This window comes from Heterodontus francisci, chromosome 2 (genome assembly GCF_036365525.1).
Source record: "Heterodontus francisci isolate sHetFra1 chromosome 2, sHetFra1.hap1, whole genome shotgun sequence".
Lineage (NCBI taxonomy): Eukaryota > Metazoa > Chordata > Chondrichthyes > Heterodontiformes > Heterodontidae > Heterodontus > Heterodontus francisci.
This window is the reverse complement of record NC_090372.1, coordinates 4,938,850-4,965,920: the sequence shown is the minus strand read 5'-3', so window position 1 is coordinate 4,965,920 and position 27,071 is coordinate 4,938,850.

Below are 27,071 nucleotides of genomic sequence, written 5' to 3'. Positions count from 1 at the left end.
TCACCATTGCCAGCCCAATCTCTGTTAATAGAATCAGTGAGCAATTCTTTTGTCTCTCCAAGCACTGTCTTTTAGTATGCAAATGTCCTCCAGCAAAGTGTCAGGTGATCTCTTATAAAACAAGTCATTTATTCACTCCAGCAACAGTTTAAAAGTAATATTCCTATGACAAAATTAATATGGCTCATTCTTGGCAGCTGGGGGTCTTCATGACAATAGACAGAAGGCAGGGAAGGAGGTGGCAAGGTAGAAATGCTCCTAGAGGTAATTCCAGAAAGCACAGCATAGTAGCTGAAGGAATGACTGTGGTGAAGTGGAAGGAGATGGATGAAAAATGGGACACTGTTGGAGGACTAAAAGGTGCATGTGGTGACACAGGGCTAGAGGAGTTCATGGAGATGAGGGAGATCAAGGCAATGCAGGGATTTGAAGGTGAAGATGAGACACAGATTTCCAGTGAAGCTTGGCAAGTGGTGAGGGTAATATGATAGGGATGAAGGCTTTATTGCAGGCGAGAACATTCTCGATGACTTGTAAGCCCCAAATTAAACCTAACCTGTCCACCGAGAATGGAGTAGGTCCGAGTCAGCCATTTGATTTAAACTCTGTTCTTGCCAGGCGGGTTAGGTTAAAATCAGGTGGTGGTTTTTGAATGGTAGAATTGGGAAAATAGGCAAGGGGGGCCTCATAATAGGCCAGCCACACAGTGATTAAAGCATAGATCAGGAATTTGGTGATAGAAGGAGACAGAAATGGACAAAGGCAGATGATGTTCTTGGGGTATATGAAAGGTTTGACCAATACACCAGGTCTGCTCTAGGCCTGAAGTTAATCATTAGGGAAGGAGATGGAGGTGAGGTCAGAAGCATGCAGGAACCAAACAGAATGGCTTTTGGTTTTCTCAACATTAACAGGTTATTGTTTCATGGAGGCATGTTTACTGGTTGGTTTCTGTGCTTCATTGGATGTAAAGTTGAGTTTGATGTCAGGCATGTCTCACAATCCCGTCAAGCAACTGAATAATTTTGTTCCAGTTTAATTTTTCCATGAAAACATTGCACCTCCACTTGCCGATAGGAAGTCCAATGAACTCAGTCTTCAGAGTCATAGGCATCTGTATGCTCGATATTCCTCTTTTACCAAACAAAGGAGGAACACCCCACTTCCTGTCTAATTTGAAAGCAGAGGAATGCAGGACTTGGAAATGTGTGACTCCTATGAACATTGGTGAAAGGGTGAAACCAGGGACTAAATGGTGCTTTGATAATAAAACATACCTGTTTGAAAGTTTAGATTTAGTACACAATTTTGTTCTCAATTGCTGATTACCATAATTTGATTTTACCTGGAAGCCTGCAGGTTTCGCACTCAAATGATCCAGCACTCAGAAACCTAATTGGACCAGCCATATAAGTACTGTGGTGACAAGATTAGGTCAGAGGCTGGGAATTCTGTGGCATGTAACTCACCTCTGTCTCCCCAACGCCTGTCCATCACCTACAAGGCACAAGTCAGGAGTGTGATGGAATACTTTCCACTTGCCAGGATGGGTACAGCTCCAATAACACTCAAGAAGCTTGACACCATTCAGGACAAAGCAGCCCACTTGATCAGCACCCCATTCACCACTTTAAACATTGATTCGCTCCACCACTGGTGCATAGTGGTAGCCATGTGTACCATCTACAAGATGCACTGCAACAACTCACCTAGGCTCCTTCGACAGCACCTTCCAAATCAGCAACCTCTACCACCTAGAAGGACAAGGGCAGCAGATGTATGGGACCACCATCACCTGCAAACTCTCCTCCAAGCCACACACCATAGTGACTTGGAACTATATCACCATTCCCTCACTGTCGCTGGGTCAAAATCCTGGAACTCCCTTCCTAACAGCACTGTGGGTGTCCCTACACCACATGGACTGCAGCAGTTCAAAAAGGTGACTCACCACCATCTTCTGGATGGCAATTAGGGATGGGCAATAAATGCTGGTCTGACCAGCGATGCTCACATCCCATCAATTAATTTTTTAAAAAGTGCTGATTAGATGCAATTTTCATGCTGCAGTATATATGGGTTCCACTCACCTACTTCCACTGAAAGTGTGCAGTGTGTTGGCTGACACATAGCTCCAGGTTTCAGAATGATTCAGGAACTGAGGGAGAGGGCACACAAATTCTCGGATTGGCACTAGAGGTCCTAATGAAGGTGGTCCAGAGGAGGAGGGAACAACTGTACCTGCAGAGGGAAAGGACACCACCTCCGCTCCTATCCCTCCTTCTGCAGCAGCTGGTGCTGCTCTGCCTGGCCTCATTCCTCCTCCCATTCCTCCTCCCGACCAAAGTGGACCTCTAGCAAGATGCCAATGACCACGCACTCCCTTTCTCCTGATGACTCCTATATGGTTGGATAACACAGCACTTACTCTTTTTAGGTGAAGTCCCCAGAAAATTTCCAAAATAAATGTTGCTAAGAGTTGGTTAAGTCTTGACAAAGTGTTCAGAAAGTCTCTTGATGTTCTCAAAAATCCTCTTCAAACCTCCAGCAGCAAATGAACAGTAATAAGTGATATATCTTTCCGTAGCACTTAAAATAAACTGCAATGACTAGTTTACTCCCAATCAGCTGACTGCTGTTAGGAGAGGGGTTTTAGTTCAACAATAGCCACCAAAATCCCGTGCAGCCTTTTTAATGAGTGCTAGAGGGCAATTTAAGTGGCAATCAGCTGTACAACAATCCTCCGGGTGCTCGTTCCTAGAGGAAGGTTCAACTCCTTTACTAAGATGGAACCAGCATTTCAGCTTGACTACCTCAGAGGCTCTTCAGCACATAAAGTATCCGAGGAAAATCATCCCCAAAATGTTGGCACTTAGAATTATGTAGAATTTATAGCACAGGAACAGTCCATTCAAGCCAAGTGGTTTATGCCAGTGTTAGTGCTCCATAGAAACCTCCTTCCACTCGATTTCATCTCACCCCATCAACATATCCTTCTATTCTTTTCTCCCTTGTGTGCTGATTTAGATTTCCCTTAAATGTATCTCTGGAGTTCACCTCAACCATTCCCTGTTGTAGCACATTCCACATTCTCAGCATTCTCCGGGAGAAGATATTTTTCCTGAATTTCCCATTAGATTTATTGGTATTTATATCTAGTATTTATAACTCTTATTTCTGGTTTCCCCAGCAAGTGGAAACATCATCTCTACATCTACTCTATCAAATGCTTTTATAAACTTAAAGCTCTCTATCAGGTCACTTCTCTTTTTTCGAGAGAAAAAAGCCCCAGTGTGTTCAGTCTCAGTGATAAAAAGCTGGCAGCCAGTCATGATGCAGCTACATGAGAGATTTCCAATGCTTTTTGAAGAACTAACAAGAAACTTAACTGCTTTAAATGTTGAAAAGCATCCATGTAATGCAAAACCATTCATTGTCCAGCTTAGGGGAACTGTGTTGTTATATGTATTGTTTAAGCACTGGCATATATTTCCTTATATTTATCAATATTAATGGCCACTGGTCATTCATCTGTCTTTTAGCATCCTACTTTAACATCTTACTGTCATCTGTAAACATTGACGTTTCATTTTCAATATCTTCGTTGATGCCATTAATTAAAAAGTGATCTCTGGAGGACCCCTGTGGCTAGTCTACCCAATTAAAACCATCATCATTGAAGATTACTCTGTTTGTCATTGTCTTGCCAATTAATGTTCCAATGTGCAGCTTTATTTTGAATCCTTGTGAGATTTTGTTTCAGTTGGAAGTGTCCTGTGAGAGAGCTTATCAAAGTCAAGCTTGCTAAAAGTCAAGCCATCTGTAAGTCAAGACATATAACTTGCACCAACTCTGTTGTGTATTAGAATGCCAATAAATTGGATAGGCATGACCTACCTTTCATAAACATACACTGCTTCGGATTTATTGCATTTACGCTCACTACATCTTCTTTAAAAATGCTGCTTTTAGAATAGTTTCCAATATTTTCTCCACGATAGATGTCAAGCTAAGAAGACTATAATTCCCAGAATCATGTGTCTGACCTTTTATAAGATTGAATTACGTTAGCTTTCTTCCAGTCCTCAGTGTCCACTGAACACCACAAATTTTGACCACCAGTTGCTTCTGCTTCTGCATTCTGGATCATGATCATGCATTTTCCTGTACATGAAGATTTTTTTCCTTTTTTTTACATCTGTGCATTTTTCTGTACATATGTGGCAGGTAAACAATTAAACTGTTGATGTGGTTTGATACAAAGTGACTGTAGTGATGAATTATAGATTATATAGGAAATAAGATTTTACGCACAATGGCCCAGAAATTGTTGGAGAGAAGCATCTTGCAGTGAATTACATGAATTGGACTTTTTTCCTCACCCTTCAGATTGCTCCGTATCTCTGCTGCAAATAGCTGGAGTTGTGAATTGATAACAGTGAGTCGATGTTGACAGGGCATCTGGGACTTCATAAACATCATGCCCAATTGTCTATCTCCTTAACCAATGAAACACAACAATTGTTTCATTCTCTTGAGTGAATGAGGCAAGGAAATAGGATAAAGTGGAATCAAGTTAGCAACGGAATGAGAAATAATGAGAAGGATAGAAAGGGGATGGATTAAGAGAGAGATAATAAAAGAGACAGAAAGGAAAAGTAAGTTTTAAAAAAAAATAAGCAGAAGTAAAGGGCATTGTAACCCAGTTGTGTTTGAGATTTTTTATATTAGCCCTTGAGACGTTAATGAGTGGTGTAGGTGTGTGAAATGTACAAACATTCCTAACCATGAAGTATTCAAGCAGCATGATTATCATGATAAGGAAGAATGATTTTTCTCAGTACTAAACTGAAGTGTCAGCCAGGATTATGTACTCAAGTCCTTGGAGTGGGACTTCAACCGATGAACATGGAGTTCAGAAGGGGAGTGTACCATCACTGAACAATGGCTTACATTTATATTAAAAAAACCTTGCAAAACAATAGCATCTTCCATGACCTCAGGATGTTCCAAAGCACTTCACAGTCGATCAAATACTTTGTTTATTTCTTACAGATCTCCAATTTTCACTCTATGCTAATCTGCTGTTTTTCTCCATGGCCTCACCCCCTTCCAACCCCACAACCCTCTCCGAGATCTCTGCGCTCATCTAATTCTGTCATCTTGAGCATCCCCGATTTTAATCGTTCTACCATTGGTGGCCGTGTCTTTAGCTGCCTGGGCCCTAAACTCTGAAATTCCCTCCCTCAACCACTCTGCCTTTCTACCTCACTTCTCTCCTTTAAGACACTCTTTAAAACCTACCTCTTTGACCAAGTTTTTGGCCATTTGATCAAATATCTCCTTATGTAGCTCGGTGCCATATTTTGTTTTATAATGCTCCTGTGAGGCACCTTGCATCAAAGGCACTATATAAGTACAATTCATTGCTGTTATTATTATTTTGTCCTGTATAAACCACTTTATAATGTTGTCATCACACTTTCATGCTCACAGATCCCATACGTTATACACAGTAACTTTCCCCTTCGCACCATAGGACGGAAAATCCCCTTTGGCAGAATGATGAGGGCTATAACAATTGCACAACTGTTACTGCTGCCTTTCATAGACTGGTGGAACACTTCAGCATCATTGTGCAGCTGCCTGAAGATAGACCAGATAACAATGAGTGTACTAGCTAATCAAGGATAACTCCCTGCTTAGGTGGTAACTCCTGGTCAATTCAACAGAGCTAATGTGATACAGCCATAGAGTCATAGAGTCATACAGCACAGAAACAGGCCCTTCGGCCCATCATATTTATGCTGGCCATCAGGCACCTACCTTTTCTAATCCCATTTTCCAGCACTTGGCCCGTAGCCTTGTATGCTATGGCATTTCAAGTGCTCATCTAAATGCTTTTTAAATGTTGTGCTGGTCCCTGCCTCCACCACCCCTTCAGGTAGTGTGTTCCAGATTTCAACCACCCTCTGGGTGAAAATATTTTTCCTCAAATCCCCTCTAAACCTCCTACCCCTTACCTTAAATCTATGCCCCTGGTTATTGACCCCTCCGCTAAGGGAAAAAGTTTCTTCCTATCTATCAATGCCCCTCATAATTTTGTATACCTCAATCAAGTCCCCCCTCAGCCTTCTCTGCTCTAAGGCAAACAACCCTAGCCTTTTCAGCCTCTCTTCAAAGCTGAAATACTCCAGCCCAGGCAACATCCTACTGAATCGTCTCTGCAGCCTCCCTAGTGCAATCACATCCTTCCTATAGTGTGGTGCCCAGAACTGTACACAGTGCTCCAGCTATGGCCTAACTAGTGTTTTATACAGTTCCATCATAACCTCCCTGCTCTTATATTCTATCCCTCGGCTGATAAAGGCAAGTATCCCATATGCCTTCCTAACCACCTTATCTACCTGTGCTGCTGCCTTCAGTGATGTATGGACAAGTACACCAGGGTCCCTCTGAGCTTCTGTACTTCCTGGTGTCCTACCATCCATTGATCTTCTCTGAGTTGCAGATAGCTGCACCTTTGGAAAGCTGAGCCTGTTGTTATTTTGAAAGCATGTATGTCCTTAGCTGCCTAGCATGTCAGTGTCCTCCCCTAGTGCATTACTCGTTCTTTCCTGACACAGTAATGGTGGTTTAGTTGATATGCAAAGTGCTCTTCAACAGGGATGATTCATCTATGTGGCTATGAATGACAGAATCATGAACCAACAATCTGACCTGCGTCTTGGCAATGCTTGTTCCTATTCATATTGTCAGCATAACGCACCATTATATGACTCATTGCATTATTATGTAGCAGCAGACATTATTAGACATTGAATAGCTTAAAGTGCAGATGACTGGGGACATTAATCAGTTTATATGTGCAGTTTATAATGTTGCTGCATTACTTCCTGTCACAATAAGTTCAAAAATGTTAGAAAATATGTACTTTTCGATCATCCTATTTACATCTTTCAATAATTAAAATATGACGGAATGGATTTTCATTTTGTTTCCTTTGAAATAAATGCCAATTAAAATCAAGCGACAACTATATCAAGCAGTCAATCCAAGACCTCTGTTTCACATCAGGTCAGCAAGTTTAAAATTTGCCCCTAAAAGTCTAGCTGCAAGTTTAACATTGACTTTTAGTATTTTGTTTACTCTTCCATGCTTTGTTCAGTGATGTCTCAGCAGACATGACCTTCCAAAGCCCTCATGCGGTGCCTCCGTTGAATGTTCCTGGACCTGAGGAACTCATAGCACAGTGGTGCTTTGAAATGTCTGCACTGCTGCCAAATTCTGGCCTCATCCACTACTGCAAAGATTCCAGGAATTATCTAATAAAGTCTCCCCTATGTGTTACAAATTCCTTTCACACTGCTTCCACACTCAAAATCAATCCCTGTACTGACTGTATAATGTCTGATCAATGTGTTTACCCCGCAGCCCAATAAATTTGAAAAACAAGCACAGTATGTTCACACACTCATATAATGTGATTGGTGGCTTAAGAACCTCGGTGGCACTTATCTTTTAACATTCCTCTCTTCAACATTTGTTCCTTTTTCATTTGATTGCAAGAGGAGGCGTCACATAGCAAGAGGCGATAAGCCTGGATTTTGCTCTTTGGAACAGTTTTGGTGGGATGGTATTAGCACCCACCCACTTTGGCTGCCAAAGCCCTGACCCATTAGACCTACCCAAAGATCTCTTGGTAGAATTCATGCCATTGAGCGGGTGTCCTCCAGTGTCAGCCTGGAAACTCGAGCAATGCTGTGGATCCAAGATCGAGGTCTTCGGCTGGTAATTCAGTGGAGGGTGAGGAGTCTGATCTGAATATTTATTGTCACTTCTCAGAGCTTAAAGTCATCTCTACATCAGAAATAAACCAATTTTGTTGAGGAGTGAATGAACCTATCAAATGTCTATTGCGAGTTGCGTTTAATGTCAAATTCATCAGAAACTGACAATGCGTACTTACATTGCTCGCCAGATACACTTGAAATAATCCACGTGCCCTTGTATTTATAGCTGGTAAGTATTGTAGTATTGTTCAGATGACTTTCAAAGCCAGTGACTGTTCTTGAGATTTATAATGGGGATAAAAATAACAGTTCAGTTTACCTTGATATGTGGCATGAGGATAACTTAAGCTCCCATAAACTTGCACTTACAAATGTTACGACCAGGTGCGAAAGGTGTCCAGGGGTCAGTTACTATCTTCATCTGGTCTTATTGTAACAGGGTTCAATTTTAAACACACTGTGTTTTGAGCTCCCCTTTTGTGAATCCTTGTTCACAGCTTTCCAATTATAAGGCAAAGAAATTAGCACACCAGATTTTTCTTAGATTTAAAGAAGAAAAGTGAAATGTATTAAACTTACTTAAACTTAAACTCTAATATGGTTCACGCCTATGGATATACGACACGTCCATGCTAGCATGTATTTGAGATACACACATGCAAATAAGGACAGAAAAGAGAAGAAAAATAAAATGTAGAGGCTTGAGGCAATTTCAGAAGAGTTTCTTGTTTACTGTTCTGTGTTTCCAGCTTGCCATAGAGTCCTTGATTATAGACAGCTCTTACTTTTCGTTGGGGCCCAGTATTCTTCTTAAACCTTGTTCACTGTCTTCAATGTGTTCATGTGTCTTCAATGGTTTCCGGTGCTGGTGTGAGTGAGATGAGAGCAGACAGGAGAGGGATGTTCTCAAACCAGGAGCCAGGAGCTTTCTGTCCTCGAACACTGTTTTCTCCAATTTAAAACTCTCAGTTCAAACCTCTGCAACAGTCATGTGACTAAAACTGGTCTGACCACTTCTTCTGTATATTGGAGCAGCAACAACTGGGTCCCCATTGTTCCAACACTGTCTGTTACTATGTAAATGTCTTTCCAGTCAGGGGCATTCAATTTTAAGTTTCAATGTTCATGTGGCAAAATAATGTGTGCCTCAGTCTTGGTAGGTGGGGGGTTTGCCTGAAATAAAATTCATGCAAAGACTATGTACTATTTTTGCTGGAGAGCAAGTTTGCTTATTTCTTCTCTGGAAGTACTTCACTGAAAATACTGCAAGAATAATTCAAAGAGACTATTCTAACTGATGTGTTCAATTAATTTCTTTGGACTATTTCCAGATCTGGTTCTGTAGTGACCTGTGCAATATCTGTAAATAACTATTTTTGAATAAAGCAGGTTAATCCGTTTAGTCTGTTGCAAAAAGTGTCGGATAATGCTGATATTGTCTGTTTTCTTAAGCAACACGAGATGCAGTGGGATTCTACATATCACCCAGTAGCAATTTTACAATGAATAGGAGGGTTGATCAATTGATGATATTCTATAGCTTATATATTAAACATTAATCATGCGACATACAGGCTGACTAAACAAAGCTGCTTGTTATGCTGTGATTTTTTTTTGCAAACACAGGAAATTTTCCAACCATGTTTACAATGGTGATACCACACACTGACCTGTGTTCTCCATCATTTCCTTTGTAAAGGAATTCTTATGCTAAATTCCTGGGATGCAAGTAGTGCTGCCGAGTCTGTATTTATTGCTTAGTTGCGCTGAGGGCATTAAAAGCTGATCTAGTTGTGTAGGATCAAAGTCACATGTAAGCCAGACTGGATAAGGGAAGCAGTTTCCCTTCCCTGAAGGGTATTAGTAAACCAGATGGATTTGTAGAATATAACAGCAGATTTTATGGTCATTTTATGCTACTAATTACAATTGACCAGATGATTCTATTCCACAATTGCCATGGTGAGAATTGTACTGACAATGTTTGGATTGTTATTGCAGTACCATAACCACTGGTATTCCATGCCCATCACAACACCATTTACATCCACATACAGTAAGTTGAAACAATGCTTGAATTGTTTACAAGATTATCTCCTATTGTATTATCTCCAAATTGCTGCCTGTGTATCATTATCTTCCATCCAATGAAAAATCTGGACCACTGTTCTGTTCTATTGACTTGTGCTCAAGAAGGGATGATGTGATACATCTCAGCTCTACAAGCAGTAATGGTTTTTTTGCAGCAATCTTTTGTACCTTAGTTAATATTACCCTGATTCATGCTGACAGTTTAGATTCAATCTAACGTTTGACATTTGTCAGAATCAATGTACTTCTACTTGGTTACAGCTGTGAGATTAACATGCAGATTGTTCAATCAGTGGGTTGCCTTAGTCACTATATATGTGATTCAGTGGAATTCACATATTGTAAAACCTTAAAAAAATTTCCAGTGTAAAATGATTTGTAGATGGGGAGATGGAACCTGCAGTTCTGTGAGGGGTTCTCCCAGATTCCCATTTTACTTTTGGTGGAAGACTGATGGGACCCCTTCAAGAAGTGCCCTAAGCCACTGAAAATGGCCATTTAAGAAGCTTCTCCCAAGATTCCAATAATATTCCACCCAAGTTAGGATGGAATGCAAGGGAATCTTTGGGACATCTGATATACCAGGTCCCAGATGAACAGAAATCTACTACTCTTGAGCATCCTTTGGATCCATGATTCCAATTTGAAAACCATTCACAGTATTCCCCTGGGTACATGAGTGGAATGGTCTATCTACATTTCTAATTAGATGACCCCAATCTTCCTCTATTTCTACTGTGCTGTATTGACCTACTCACATTCACTCAGGATTGCTCACCCCACTGTGGCACTCAACATCTCATTAATCAAGATGTAGAACTGCACTGTTCCGTCCCCACTTATGTCTCTAGCAGATTCTAGCAGGTAATTACATGAAAGATAAAAAATACTGAAGATCTATTTTTTGGTTGAGACATCACACTAGTAACAGCCATGACATTTAGGAAAAATGAACGTCTTCATTATCATAGATTTGTTGAAGGGCTGCATTCAATTAACATAAAAAGGTCTATAGGAGATATTCTATTTGCACAAAATCTATCATACAGTACAATAGCAATATCTTCAAATTCAAAGCTCATTAACTATTGAGAGAAAACTGCAATAGTTTAGCTGGCTTCTGAAAACAAAGATCTCAGTTTTACTGTACTCAAGGGTGAGCTGCGAGAATACTCATGTGCATGGGCATGTTTCTGTAATCTGTAGTTGTTTCACCAATCAAGAGATGGCTTCAGATCTGATGGTGTGACTATCATCCTTGTCTGAACAGTAAATTGAACTGATGTAAGATGAAGGCAAAAGATGTACATCATTTTCTAATTGTTAACTTTTGACATATTTTAAACATTTCATTGCCATTTTGCACTTCTAGGCTAACATTTCAAATGCAAAAACAAAATTCCAATAAATAATCCACTCCAGCACTTCATTTTTTGCATTAAATGTGTAGTACTGGTTAGATCACACTTGGATAAAAAGGATATAGAGGCATTGGCAAAGGTGCAAAATATATCTATAAGGATGATACCAGAACTGAGAGACTGGGTTCCATTCTCTAGAAAACATAGGACTGAGTGGTGAGGTGACCTGATCGAGGTTTTTAAGCTCATGTAAGTGTTTGATGGGTACATGTAAAGAAAATGAAGAATGTTTTCACTTGCGGGAAGAGGCCAGAACTAGGGGTCATAAATATAAGATAGTCATGAAAAAATCCAATAGGGAATTCAGGAGAATCTTCTTCGTCCAGCGAGTGACTAGAATATAGAACTTATTATCACAAGAGGCAAATAGTATAGATGCATTTAAAGGAGAGCTAGATAAACACATGACGGAGAAAGGAAAAGAAACATATGTTGCTAGGGTTAAATGAAAAAGCATGGGAGGAGTCTTGTGTGGAGCACAAACACTGGCATGGCCAACTTGGGCTGAATGGCCTGTTTCTGTCTTGTAGACTCAATGTAATTATGTAACGTTATGTTTCAGAGTCTCAAAATGCATCATCACCCTTCCTGGCTACTTACTGAGGTTGAGGCCAGTGGTACACCACCTTTCGTTGTGGAGCTGCGCTTTTTACCTGTTGCATCTAAAAACACTGGTATTTTAATACTTGCACTATTAATTTTTGTACAAGGTTGGAAAAATATTGGTATCAGCAACAGGCAAAGAAGCGTATGGATATCATTACATAAAGTTAAATAGTTGCTAAAGTTAGGTAGCTAGTCTATACGAAGGTCAGGAACAAAATTCTCTTAGATACCAAAAACTGATCAGACCCATTATTACAGAACTCCAGAAAATGGTGCCGATTCGTCAATTGATTTGATTTCAATAAAGTCTTACTGGGACACTAAGTAATGAATGTGTTAAAGCTCATAACCAATTGTTAATAATAATAATTGTTCCTGTCAGCAACCAGATCGTCACTTTATGTCATGTACTTTATTTCCCCAGTGATCACTTGAATTTCATTTCGGTAAATGACAATTGCATAATTCAGTGTTGCAGCTGCAAGGTGGAAAACAATCGGTTACCGTGACGTTTGAGTGATCATGGGACTGAGAGAGACACTTTCCTGGGTCTGCGCCCAATTTCACTGGAGTACGTGAACATATTAAAGATCAAAATTATCTTATATTAGACTGGTTCCTGGGCTGAGGGGATTGTCCTATAAGGAGAGCATGAGCAGACTATGCCTATATTCCCTGGAGCTTAGAAGAATGACAGGTGATCTAATTAAAACATATAAAATTCTTAAGGGGCTTGACAGGGTAGATGCCGAAAAACATTTCCCCTGGCTGGAGAATCTAGAACACAAGATCACAGTCTCAGAATAAGGGGTCAGCCATTTAGGACTCAGATGAGGAGAAATTTCTTCATTCAGAGAGTTGTGAATCTTTGAAATTCTCGACCCCAGAGAGTTGTGGATGTTCATTCGTTGAGTTTATTCAAGACAGACGTTGATAGATTTTTGAGTACTAAGAAATTATGGGATATAGGGATAGTACAGGAAGATGCAGTTGAGATAGAAGATCAGCCATGATCTTGTTGAATGGCAAAGCAGGCTCAAAGGGCCAAATGGCATCCTCCAGCTTCTAATTCTTATGTTAAATGTTGACTGCATCAGGGTGCAATTTTCCTTCTGTTTAAATGAATGGAAATAAATTTGTGTGGGTTCTTTTACAGAGTTTGCAGCAGTCACCGAGCCCAAACATTCAAGTTGAGCACCAACCCAAGAAAATCTCCCATAAAGTATAGATCATAAAATAATAGGCAGACAATGTTATACTGTTGTATACTTTAAAACAAATGGATTATTCCAAGTTTCTTCTGAAGCTGACACATTCTGATCTATTTAGACGTTTTATGACTTGACCCATTAACAGCAGTTTGGGAAACATCTACAGGCTGCTTCAGATATGTGTAACTTCAACTTTTTGAAAAGCCATAAAGTCATATACAGCACAGAAGGAGGCTTTTTGGGCCATTGAGTCCATGCTGGCTCTCCACGGGGCTATTCAGTCAGTCCCATTTCCCCAATTGATCCCCGTAGCCCTGCAAATTTATTTCCTTCAGGTGGCTATCCAATTTTCTTTTGAAGTCATTGATCATCTCCTCTTCCACCATCCTTGTGGGCAGCGAGTTCCAGGCCATTATCACCCGCTGCATAAAAAGTTCTTCCTTATATTCCCCAAAACCTTCAATCTGTGTCCCCTAGTCCTTGTACCATTAGTTAATGGGAACATTTTTTCCTTGTCTAACTTATCTAAGTCTGCTTTAATCTTGTACATTTCTGTTAAATCTCCCTTCAATCTCCTTTATTCTAGGGAGAACAACTCCATTTTTTCCAACATAACCTTGTGACTAAACTTCCCCCATCCCTGGGATGATTCTGGTAAATCTCCTCTGCACCGTCTCAAGGATCCTCACATCCTTCCTAAAGTGTGGTGACTGGAACTGGATGCAATACTCCTGTTGAGACTGAACCAGAGCTTTATAAAGGTTCAGCATAACCTCCCTGCTTTTGTACTCAATACTCTATGTATGAAGCTCAAGATCCCATATGCTTTACTAACCACTCTCTCAATGAGTTTTAATTTGAGGCGTTGAGGGACTAACCAATTCAGGTCAGTAACGAAATGGTGACGGGCGAGCAGAACTTGTAGTTTTTGTAATGTAAGCATTGCTGACAAGACCAACATTTATTGCTCAACGTTAATGACCTTTGAGAAGGTGGTGGTGAGCTACCTTCTTGACCCATTGCAGTCGATGTGGTAAAGGTATTCCCATTTAGTCTGGGAGAGATTACAGGGACCAGAATTTTCATTGAGCAAGAGTTGTTGCAAGATGCGAGAATGGCCAGCAAACAGCCAAGTCTGAAGGTGACAAAGGTGTGGACTGGTTTCAGCAGCAGATAGGCTGTGGTAGGAACAGAGATGGGAGATATTGCACTGATCAGAGAACTCATCAAAGCTTTGCATTTCTGCTGAGTGTCAGCACAGTAGCACTGAGGGCATGTTGTGTTTTCAGAAATGCTTCCGTCCTCCTCCTCCTCCTCTCCCTCCTCATCCTCCTCCTCCTTCTCTCCTTTTATATGACTTTGAGTCCACTTATCCTGACTCGGACATGAGAATTACAAGTAATGGAATACACCGGATGCACTGGATCAAACATTAAACTTTTTGGGTTAATTCAGACATCAAGCATTCTACTCAGCTACTTCTCCTCTACTATGGACTATTAAATGCCTACAATTAATTATTCCCAAAATATGAAGCAAGCGAAATACATACCATCACCCACAAGCAATCAACTTCATGTTGATTGTAGTCCTCCTAGTGACTGGCCAGGTCACTTTTCCCCTCTGGTTGCAACACCAAAGTTTCCTTTAACAGTTTCTTTTTAGTAGTATTTCAGGGAGGGACAAGATATCACACTGACAAGAGTCTTATGGTCAAATTGTCCAATTACATGCTGCATTCTTTGTTTGAGAAAGCCCGCATTGACATTGTCCATCTTTCTCATACATCCTTCAGTAACTTTTCATCACCAGCCACCATGATGCCTGGCGTATTCCCTTGAGACTGTCTCAAGTCGGCTGAGTTGGCAATCTTCCAGATGTGAAACTCCAAATTATTCGTTAGACTTATCACAGTTGGTCACAGACCATTCTTATTTTAGCAGAGCCTCCAAGGCTTGCTACCTTATTTCAAACACAGATGTCTCCTGTCAGAATAATATTGCCTTACTGCCTCCTGATAGCACTGTCTGGAAATGTCTCACAGTTCAGCAACTTTTTAAAAGGAAAGAATAAGCACTGCTCTGGGCTTGTCAGGGCATGCTGGTTAAATTGGTCAAGCTTAAGCACTGTTTCACATGGTTGGAAAACTCTTCCAAGTATCAACCGTAAGCTGCAGTTAGCCGAAAACTGATCCCATTTATATGTGCAGAAAACTGTACTGCCTTACATCTTCCTCCTCCTCCTCTTCAACCTGGATAACCGGTCTTACAATTTGAAGATGGCCTTTATTTAATACAGAACAACACTTTTCTCTGTATGTCCTAGTCAGAGTTTCTTTCACTTTCAAAATGTAACTTGGCTTTAACTAGAGGATTCAACCATACATCACATTAGAGTAGGCTGTGAAATATGTGACACTTTCACAGGATCCAGGAAGATTTAAACAAATGCTTTAATTTAGTAGTATTTAATTAAGTCCAGTGATATGTCTATCTGTTAGTGTGACCCTACGACTCCTTCCCAGCATCTTACCACATAAACCATTTAGATAAATGTGGTCATTCATGGCTCTTGGACAGACAAGCAATCTTGCATTCTTGCTGATGGCATACTGTGCCAATCTAAGAGTGCAATCAGTGAAATTATTGAACGTATTTGTATGAGGTTGCTTGACTATACTTTGAACAAGTTCTGATATTTAAATTCTGCTCAAGTTAGTTATATGTATAGAATATCAATCTTATGCATTGTGACTTGTTTTACATTTCCAATACAGTATTTTCTAGATGCCAGCAGTGTTTTGTGATGGGGAATTGTTAAATAATAGTGTTTATGACAGGGATGCAACTGCAGTATAGTCATTAGTAATGGTGAGTAATGCAAAAGTTTTGTTTAAAATTAAGTGCTAGCTCCTACTCTGTTATGTCAGCATATGTTGCAGAGGGACAGCAAAACATCCAACCAATTACAGATTTACTTAAGTAAACCATATCTCAGTCAGGCTATACATTAGTGAGACAGTTTGTGACAAGTAGATTAACTCCACCAGTCTTTTTCCTGTGGGGTTTATCCTGAAGACTTTCAATGACTGCCTGGTAATGGGCTATTTTTCTTCCTCATAAGTGATATTGTGGCTTTGTTTCAAATCCCTCAGCGTATTAATTGCATACATTTCATTCCAATCAGATTTGTTTAAATTTCTGATTTAAATGTCACATAACATCTGTGAAAAGGGAAAAGCAAGGAAACTTGTCTTCTCTGGAACTTACTTTTTGATTATGTTGTGACATTTCTACCTTAATTAATCTAAATAAAGTTAAGCTGCAATATTTTATTAGTTTCAATTGTTAGACAAGCCCCCCTCACCTGCTAAGAATGAGACGCATATTTCACCACAGGAACATTAAAACTTAAAATTGGTGCTGAGAATAAAAGAGGGCCTATCACAAGGAATTGCCAGGCTCCTCCCTGGAAAGACCTTTTTTGCATAGTAACAGACAGTGTTGGAATAAAGGACCTAGTCCTTGCTTCCCCTATACACAGAAGAAGTGGTCAGACCAGTTAAGTCACATGACTAACTAGCTGTTGCAGAATTTGAACTTGCCACAGAGAATTTGAACTCAGAAAGCTGTTTGCTCCTGGACTGAAAAGATCTCTCTCCTGTCTGCTCCCATCTCTTTCTCATGGAACTGAAGACCCATGAACCCCAAGAGAGAAATGTCTCCTTCAGTGAACAAGGTTTAAGAAGAATACTGGGCCCCAACAAAAAACAAGACTACCTATAATCAAGGACTACAGTGAGCTTGAAGCACAGTAAAAACTCCTCTTCAGAGATTGCCTCAAACTTTTTTACTTTATTTTTCTTCTGCTCTTTTCTGTCCCTATTTGCATGTGTGTATCACGTATGCATTCTAGCATGGGGTGTGTCATGTATCCGTAGGTGTTTACCTTATTAGAATTTAAGTTTAAGGTTAAATAAATTTCACTTTTCTTCTTCAAACCTAAGAAAGCCTGTTTATGTTCATTTCTTTTCCTTATAATTGGAAAGTGGTGAACAAGGATTCACCAAGGGGGATCTCAAAACACAGTGTGTTTAAAAATTAAACCCTGTTACAATAAGACCAGATGAAGGATAAAAGGGACCCCTAGACACCTTTCTCACCTGGTCGTAACACAATCACACAGTTAGAAACGTATTTAACTCTTTGTTAAATTGTATATTGTTAAAGGCATAATTCATCACGCAATGCAACAGAAATCATAGAAACATAGAAAATAGGAGCGGGAGTAGGCCATTTGGCCCTTCGAGCCTGCACCACCATTCAATATGATAATGGCTGATCGTCCAAACTCAGTACCCTGTTCCCACTTTCTCCCCGTATCCCTTGATCCCTTTAGCCTAAGAACTATATCTAAGTCTTTCTTGAATATATTTAATGATTTGGCCTCAACTGCTTTCTGTAGTAGAGAATTCCACAGGTTCACCACTCTCTGGGTGAAGAAATCCCTCCTCATCTCAGTCCTAAATGGCTTACCCCTTATCCTTAGACTGTGACCCCTGGTCCTGGACTCCCCCGCCATCAGGAACATCCTTCCTGCATCTAGTCTGTCCAGTGCTGTTAGAATTTTGTAGGTTTCTATGAGATCGCCTCTCATTCTTCTAAACTCGGAAAAATACCCATTTATTCCTACTTTTTGTTTCCTGTCTGCCAACCAGTTCTCTATTCATGTCAGTACCTTACCCCCAATCCCATGTGCTTTAATTTTGCATCTTATCTTTGAGTATGTTATTCCTTTTCAAATGGTTTAATAATGTTCAGTGCATGTCTTAAGTTGCCAGTGTGGCATTTTGAAGACAAGAGCAGTGTTTTGTGACAGGGAATGGTTCAATAAGGAAGTACATAACAAGGACATGATTGCAGTATCAGCATCAGTAGTGTGAGTCAGTTAATTTGATAGTGTTGGTTGATGGAGAAATATTGGCTTCTGGTATCTGTGGGGGACCATGGACACCCATGTGAAATGCATCATTGATACTGTCAAGAACCTTATCAAATCTCTCAGAAATGTCTCAAAGCAAAGACGATGAGCAACTTTGAAACGCAGTGACTATTGTTCTAAAGGCAAAAACAACAGCAAATTCCTACAAAGAGGAATGAAATGAATAGCAAATTCATTTGTTTTCCATGGGTTGGGAATAGTACATTATCATGCTGCTGGGCATTCTTCAGATCCTCTGGCCTGAACTTTGACATGAGTTACTTCATACATTAGTGATTTGCTCTATTTTCCTCACAAAAGAGGGTGCTTGTCCTATAGTAGGGTCTGCTAGTTTCTGAGCAGAGGGTTGTGATATTATGAGTGGGACCCATCAGCATATAGGTCTGAGCTTTGTTTGCTCATCTTGTGACTGGCAGACTGACTGTTTCACTTGTATTTTCCATTGTAAATTCATACCTGCTGTAATGGCAGCTTGTGTTTTCTTTATTCCTTTATTTATTTTTCCTTATTCTTTCATTATAAAGACATTCCTTGTGTCTTTTCAACCTCCCTGCTATTTGGACATTCTTCTTTTTATATCTCTGTATCACCTGATGATCTTTCGTATTATTTCATTTTCGCAGTTTGCAAGTAATTTAATCCATCAAATATCCTCTGTAATTAATGTTTCTGTTATTGTTACTCTCTTCATTTTCTGCCCCTTGCTGTTGCAACATTCTCTCAGAAGTATAATCGACTCAGTATATTTCATATACTGAACTCCTGGAGTAGAGCTAGAAGTCAGACCCCTATGTGAAAAATAGTGCAGAAGTGTAGCATGGCTGGATTCACTTTCTCTCACTTTCCACTAATAAAGCAACTAACCTCTATTCAGCAACTTCTCTTTGGAACCGAGTCAAGATAATAAATCTGTGCTGAGGACTACAGCCAGGAACCCACGTTCATTGTAGTAGTGCCTTGAATCAGTTACCATAGACAACACAGAACTGTCTTAAATTATTAGTTTGTCTTTCTTTACAGATTTACCATTGTTCAGTGTTTCTCTTTTTGAGTTGATTTTTGTGGGGAGTTGGTGCAAGTAGTTCCACCTTACTGTTTTTTCCCCCTAACATAGTCCTCTCTCCTGCACCCATATCGGGTGGTGTTGGAGCAGCAACTTTGTTTGAGGAGCCCGTCTTCCAGCTCCTCGCTATTTGGTATTTTCCACCAGAAGTAACTGCAGATGTTAAATAGGCCCACTCATATTTGGGCAAAAAAAAATCCACATCCTCTTGGTTAGACCACATTTGGAGTACAATACACAGTTCTGGTTTCCACATTACAAAACGCATATAGAAGCACTGGAGTAGGTGCAAAAATGACTCGAATGAATGACACCGGAATTGAGAAGCTATAACTATCAAGAATGAATGGACAGACTGGGACTCTTTTCTCTAGAAAAGAAGAGGCTTTGGGGTGACCTGATTCAGGTCTTTATAATTCTGAAAGAGTGTGAATTACCCAGGGTGGTTAGAGTATGGAACTCACAACCACAGGGAGTAGTTGAGGCGAATGTATAGATGCATTTAAGGGGAAGTTAGATAAACACATAAGGGAGAAAGGAATAGAAGGATATGTTGATAAGATTAAATGAAAAGAGGTGGGAAGAGGCTTGTGTGGAGCATAAATACCGGCAAAGACCAGTTGGGCCAAATGGCCTGTTTCTGAGCTACAGACTCAATGTGACTCAATGTAACAAGGAATTCATTTACATAGTCAGAAATCTGTGTCTGAGTCTCTTAGCACAGTCTTGGAACTGCAGTGATTTACAGGCGATGACTGTTCATAGAATTCACCATCTATACTATTTTTAAGGGCTTGGTGACTGGAACATCAAAGCACTGTGGATACTGGAAATCTGAAATAAAAATATGGAATGCTCGAAATGCTCAGCAAGTCAGGCAGCATCTGTGGAGAGAGAAACAAAATTAATGTTTCAGCTCAGTGACCCTTCTTCAGAACTGGGAGTGCTTAGGTTAACTCTGTTTCTCTCTCAGATGCTGCCAGACCTCCTGCTGAGTATTTCATGCATTTTCTGTTTTTATTGATGAATAGAGAATTGAAATTCACTCGAGGCTCATAGATTTATAAAGCGATCCTTTCCTCTGATGCAGAAACAAATCATTTTAACACGTTCTCAGAGAAATTCGGACTGGGCAGTTTCCACTGTTTATGACAATGGTAGTATTTGAAAATTTCATTTTGTACCTATCCCATCAGACAAGGAAGGATGCGACAAACAGATCCTATTTTATCAAAGAGACCTCTCTATCTGTGATTCAGATGAATCATCCCTTTATTAAAGCGTTTTGTAGAGAAAAAAAATGAGAATCAAAGGGAATTGGCTATACATTTGAAAAGGAGAAGTTTGCAGGGCTATTTGGACAAGCCAGGGAGCAGATAAATTGGATAGCTCTTTCAAAGAGCTGGCACAAGGATGATGGACTGAATGGTCTCTTTTTCAATGGGTCTATGATTCTTTCCTTCAATTTTTCCTGGGATGTGTGTGATACTGACAAAGTCTCATGCCTGGTTGACCTGGAAAGATGGTAGTAGGGATTATTCTTGCAGTATATGATGGTTTTAGATTGGCTATTCCAGAATTTTAACCCTGCAACATTGAAAAAACAGTGACATACGTGGAAGTCAGAATAATATAAGGCTTAAAGGGGAACTTGGAAGTGATAGTGTTCCCATGTTGTTGCTGCTCCTTTTCTTGTTGTTGATAGAGGTTAGTGGGGATGGGAAATGCTGCTGCAGTTAGCGTCACGAGTTGCTGCAGTGCATTCTGTAGGTAATAGAGTCTGGAGTGCAGGAGGGGGTGAATGATAAAGGTAACTTGCATCTCAGTGCTCCTGGCTAGAGTTTGGCAGAGCTCACTGGAAGGACACTCACTCGATACCTTCACCTCAGCATCTTTCTTACACTGGGGCCTCATTTAAATTAATTGGCAGTACACTGGATGCACATTTTGGCAGAATATTGGACACAAGAAAGAAGTGATTGAGGTGCCTTAAAGACAGAAGCAGCATTAAAGAGGCAGGTACAGTAGAAGCCCCGTGAGATACAGATCAGTTACAGTGCATTTCAATGTTTCGCGAAGTAGGAATCTTATGTCAATGTATCCTGAATATTTGAAAATGATTAAATCAACTTTCACTAGCTAAAAGCTAAAGTCTGCAAGGCATTGCTTCTCTCATTAATTTTATTATCCCTTCCTCTGTGAGTATGTTCTTGCTGCCAGGCTGAGGTGACAGCTGTGCCCAAAGCAGGAGTCTGGGCATCCTTCAAGTTACCTTTGGAATGAATGGGTAAAAGTGAAGCATTGAGACAATATGCAGTAGACATCCTTCACAGACACATGCTAATTTCAGTCAAGTATTGTTCGTGGAGATTTATTGTGCTTATGGTCCATTTTAAATGTGGAAGAAGAAGTAAATGAGTCTGGATGTGAAGAATTCTGATGCAGCAGTAGGAATAGTGTACATTTTGTCTTTGAGGCTTCTCGCTTTATTCAAAGTGAGATGAAATTGTTGTATCGTCAGGAGGGGGAGTGAGGATACTTGCTCTGTGGTGGTAAAAGATTTTTAGTGGCTCATGAAAGGACCAGGTGAATTCCTTCAACAGCTGCCAAGATGGGTTTGTACTTTTTGCTCCTGGTCTTATTCCAAATAAGTCATATTGAAAAAATGGCTGTTGAACACAGCCTGCAATACTAAGCGTAAGAGATTAATATGTTCTGAAATAGGTTCTATAATCCATTGTTAATGCAAAAAGATAAAGTTAAATCCCTTTCCTGACACTACCAACCTGTCACTTTACCATAAATACTGCCCAGACGGCAGCTCGGGTAGCAGTAGTTCCAAGTTTTGTATGGAGGAACTCTCACTCAATCTGTTCTCAGTACTTGTAGAAGGACATTCTGAAGGGGGAGGGTGAACAGTCAGAGGTCGTGGTTCACAGTGGTACCAACGACATAGATAGAAAGAGGGATGAGGTCCCGCACAAGAATTTAGGGAGCTAGGCAGCAGATTAAAAAGCAGGACCTCAAAGGTTGTAATCTCTGGATTACTCCCGGTGCTACGTGCTAGAGAGTATAGGATTAGGAGGAGAGAACAGATGAATGTGTGGCTGAAGAGATGGTGCAGGAGGGAGGGCTTTAGTTTCCTGGATCACTGGGTCTGTTTCCGGCGAAGGTGGGACCTGTACAAGTCGGACGGGTTGCACCTGAACCGGAACGGGACCAATATCCTTGCAGGGAGCTTTGTTGTGGGGGGTGAGGGGGGGGGGGGTTTAAATTAATTTGGCTCGGGGATGGGATACAGAGTGGAGGTACAGTAGGGGGGTGATGCAAAGCCAAATATAGAAGAGAAACTAAGTCAGTCTAGAAGGCAGAGCAAATAATGCAAGGCTGGATTGCATCTATTTTAACACAAGGAGACTTACAAGTAATGCTGATGAATTGAGGGCATTGATGAACACATAGGAATATGATATTATTGCTATCACAGAGACATGGTTAAGTGAAGGTCAGGACTGACAGCTTAATATTCCAGGCTATAGAATCTTCAGGCGTGACAGGGGTGGGGCGGGTGGTGTAAAAGAGGAGGTGGCATTGCACTATTGATCAAGCAGTCTATTACTGCAGTAAGGAGGGATGATATCTTAGAAGGTTCCTCTAATGAGGCCATATGGATAGTACTTAAAACAAAAAGGGGGCAATCACTTTGCTGGGTATGTACTATAGGCCTCCAAACAGTCAGGGAGAGATAGAGAAACAGATATGTAGGCAAATCTCAGAGAAGTGTAAAAATAGTAGGGTAATAATAGTCGGGGATTTCAACTTTCCCAATATCAACTGGGATAGTCTTACTGCAGAAGGCTTAAAGGGCTGGAATTCTTAAAGTGCATCCAGGAGAGATTTTTGAGCCAGCACATGGAAAGTCCTACAAGAGAAGGGGCAGTACTGGACCTAATATTAGGGAATGAAGCCAGACAAGTGGTAGAATTATCAGTGGGGGAGCATTTCAGTGATAGTGACCATAATTCTGTAAGATTTAAGGTAGTTATGGAAAAGGACAAAGATGGACCGGAAATAAAGGTACTGAATTGGGGGAAGGCCGATTTCAATATGATAAAACAGGATCTGGCCAAAATGGACTTGGAGCAGCTACTTGTAGGAAAATCTACATCAGACCAGTGGGAGTCATTCAAAAAGGAAATAGTGAGAATTCAGGGCCAACATGTTTCCATAAAGTTGAAGAGTGGGACCAACAAGTCTAGGGGACCTGGATGTCAAGGGATATAGAGGATTGGATAAGGAAAAAAAAGGAAGCTTATGGCAGATTCAGAGTGCTGAAACAGCGGAGGCCCTAGAGGAGTATAGGAAGTGGAGGGGGTGGTACTTAAAAAAGTTATTAGGAGAGTGAAGAGGGCATGACAAAACACTGGTGGGCAAGTTAAAGAAAAATCCCAAGGGGTTTTATAAGTATATTAAGGGCAAGAGGATAACCAGGGAAATAGTAGGGCCCAATAAGGACCAAAGTGGCAATCTGTGTGTGGAGCCGGAGGACATAGGTGAGGTTTTAAACGATTACTTTTCATCTGTGCTCACTATGGAGAAGGACGATGTAGGTGTAGAGATCGGGGAGGGGGATTGTGATATACTTGAACAAATTAGCATTGAAAGGGAGGAGGTATTAGCTGTTATAGTGGGCTTAAAAGTGGATAAATCCTCAGGCCCAGATAAGATGTATCCCAGGCTGTTATGTGAGGCAGGGGAGGAGATTGCAGGGGCTCTGACATGCATTTTCAAATCCTCTCTGGCCACAGGAGAAGTGCCAGAGGACTGGAGGACAGCAAATGTGATATCATTACTCAAGAAGGGTAGCAGGGATAAACCAGGTAATTGTGAGTCTAACATCAGTGGTTGGGAAACTATTGGAAAACTTTCTGAGGGACAGGATTAATCTCCACTTGGAGAGGCAAGGCTTAATCAAGGATAGTCAGCATGGCTTTGTCAGGGGGAGATCATGTCTAATAAATTTGATTGAATTTTTCAAGGAGGTGACTAGATGTGTAAATGAGGGTAAAGCAGTTGATGTAGTCGACATGGACTTCAGTAAGCTTATGATAAGGTCCCGCATGGGAGATTGGTCAAGGGGGTAAGAGCCATGGGATCCAGGACAATTTGGCAAATTGGATCCAAAATTGGCTTAGTGGCAGGAGGCAGAGGATGATGGAGCACGGTTGTTTCTGAGATTGGAAGCCTGTGACCAGTGGTGTACCGCAGGGATCGGTGCTGGGACCCTTGCTGTTTGTAGTGTACATTAATGATTTAGACGTGAATATAGGAGGTATGATCAGTAAGTTCACAGATGACACGAAAATTGGTGGTGTCGTAAATAGTGAGGAGGAAGGCCTTAGATTACAGGATGATATAGATGGGCTGGTAAGATGGGCGGAACAGTGGCAAATGAAATTTAATCCTGAGAAGTGTGAGGTGATACATTTTGGGAGGGCAAACAAGGCAAGGGAATATACAATGGATGGTAGCACCCAAGGAAGTACACCCTTGGTGTACTTGCCCATCGATCACTGAAGGCAGAAGCATAGGTAGATAAGGTGGTTAGGAAGGCATATGGGATACTTGCCTTTTTAGCTGAGGCATAGAATATAAGAGCAGGGAGATTATGATGGAGCTGTATAAAAGGCTAGTTAGGCCACAGCTGGAGTACTGTATACAGCTCTGGGCACCACACTGTAGGAAGGATGTGATTGCACTGGAGGGGATGCAAAGGAGATTCACCAGGACATTGCCTGGGCTGGAGCATTTCAGCTATGAAGAGAGACTGGATAGGCTAGGGTTGTTTTCCTTAGAGCAGAGAAGGCTGAGGGGTGACCTGATTGAGGTATACAAAATTATGAGGGGCATAGATAGAGTAGATAGAAAGAAACTTTTTTCACTTAGCAGAGGTGTCAATAACCAAAGGGCATAGATTTAAGGTAAGGGTCAGGAGACTTAGAGGGGAATTGAGGAAAGATTTTTCATTCAGAGTGTGGTTGGAATCTGGAACACACTGCCTGAAGGGGTGGTAGAGGCAGGAACCCTCACAACTTTTAAGAAGTATTTAGATGAGCACTTGAAATGCCAAAGCATACTAGGCTACGGGCCAAGTGCTGGAAAATGGGATTAGAATAGATAGGCTTTATGGCTGGCGTGAACACGGTGGGCCGAAGGGCCTGTTTCTGTGCTGTATAACTCTATAACTATATGGGCTGAATTTTATTGGCGGCAGTGCCCTTGGAACTCAGTGTGGTGCCTGCATTTAGCGGCCGCTGCAGAGCCCCTGCGATATTATGCGTAGGGGCTGATTAGCATCACTGGGCCGAGCCTCCCCGCCGATATTACGTGGGGAGAGGCGGGACATTTGGAGCATGAGGCAACTTTTGACAGCTGTGCAGCAGGTGCTGGGGCCCTATTTTAAGCGCCCCAGCATCAGCTCCCTGACAACTGTCAAATAAATACTTATCTCACTGTGAAAGAGTGGGAATGCTGTCAATCTGGCAGCAAAGCAGAAAGTGCTGCAGAAATACAGCAGGTCAGGCAGCATCTGTGGAGAGAGAAGCAGAGTTAACTTGTCCAGCTTCAAAGACTTGAAAGTTAACTCTGCTTCTCTCTCCACAGATGCTGCCTGACCTGCTGAGTATTTCCAGCACTTTCCACTTTGCTGCCACATACTTACCCTGCTGTGTCCCAGTGCCCTGTGAAGTTCCGATCCTCTTCTGCCACTCAAGTGTAACATTCCGTCTTGTCGGCATGCTGTACCTAGGTGAATCATCTTAAATTTGCACATTCCAGAATGTGAGACTTAAATACACCATATAAGGTATTACAGAGATTTACAGAGAACACACTGACACAAATGGGAATGCACGGGTGTCACAGCAATGTAAATACGTCTTTCACTAAATGTTCCTCAGCAACATGTGTGTCCTTTTCTCTGTGTGAATGATGTGTGCCAGCGTGTAACGCCAATTTCACATCCCTTTGCACCGTTAGTCCTTCAGGAGAGCCAAAATTTGCATTAACATCATTGCCATGCCACCATTACACATGAGCGTCTCCATGGATGCAGTGACATGGACATTGACTCAGTCAGCTGCTGCCTCCAATGGTTTACACAGGGATGCTGCAGATGTGGACTGGTGTACAGCAGGTGAGCGAGGGTGATGTATGGCTTGCAGAGCTCATGTCAGTTCCTGTGGAACAGACAGCCTTTGTCTGATAAGCCACTTCCATACATCCCTACCTCACTGCTAGCCCTGCGGGCAGAGCCTGGGTGCCATCTGCCCTCCCATGCGTCTTCCATTTAGTAGGTCCTCAGCTTCCTCATCATGCCAGTCCTGGCCCCTATTGGGTGCATAGTTGTGCAGAGCAGCAAAGAAAGGAGCTGGCCTTTTCGGCCTGTAGTACAGGCCATCACCCTATCCATATAGACATTGGAGGCACTCTTTCAGCATGCCGATCTCCTGCTCAATGGTGGCTCATGTAGCTCAGTGACTGGCATTGTATCTCTCCTCTGCAGCAGTGGCAGGTGTCGGGAGACATGTCTGCAAAGGATAGCCCTTATCTCCAAGAAGCCACCCCTCCATCTGAGCCAGTTCAGTGAACAGCAGTGGCAGCTGGGACTGGCACAAGACCCAGGTGTCATGGCAGCTGCCTGAGAAGCAGTCACAGATTTGCATGAAACATCTGCGGTGATCACATACCAGCTTCACCTAATGAGAGGGCTCCTTTAATGGTGACGTCTGCAGGTAATAGCCTGGCAGTAGGCCTGATGGCCACAGGAGTGCAGTCTATGAACATTACAACATATGGTTCTCTGGCAATGGTGCCAGAACCAATG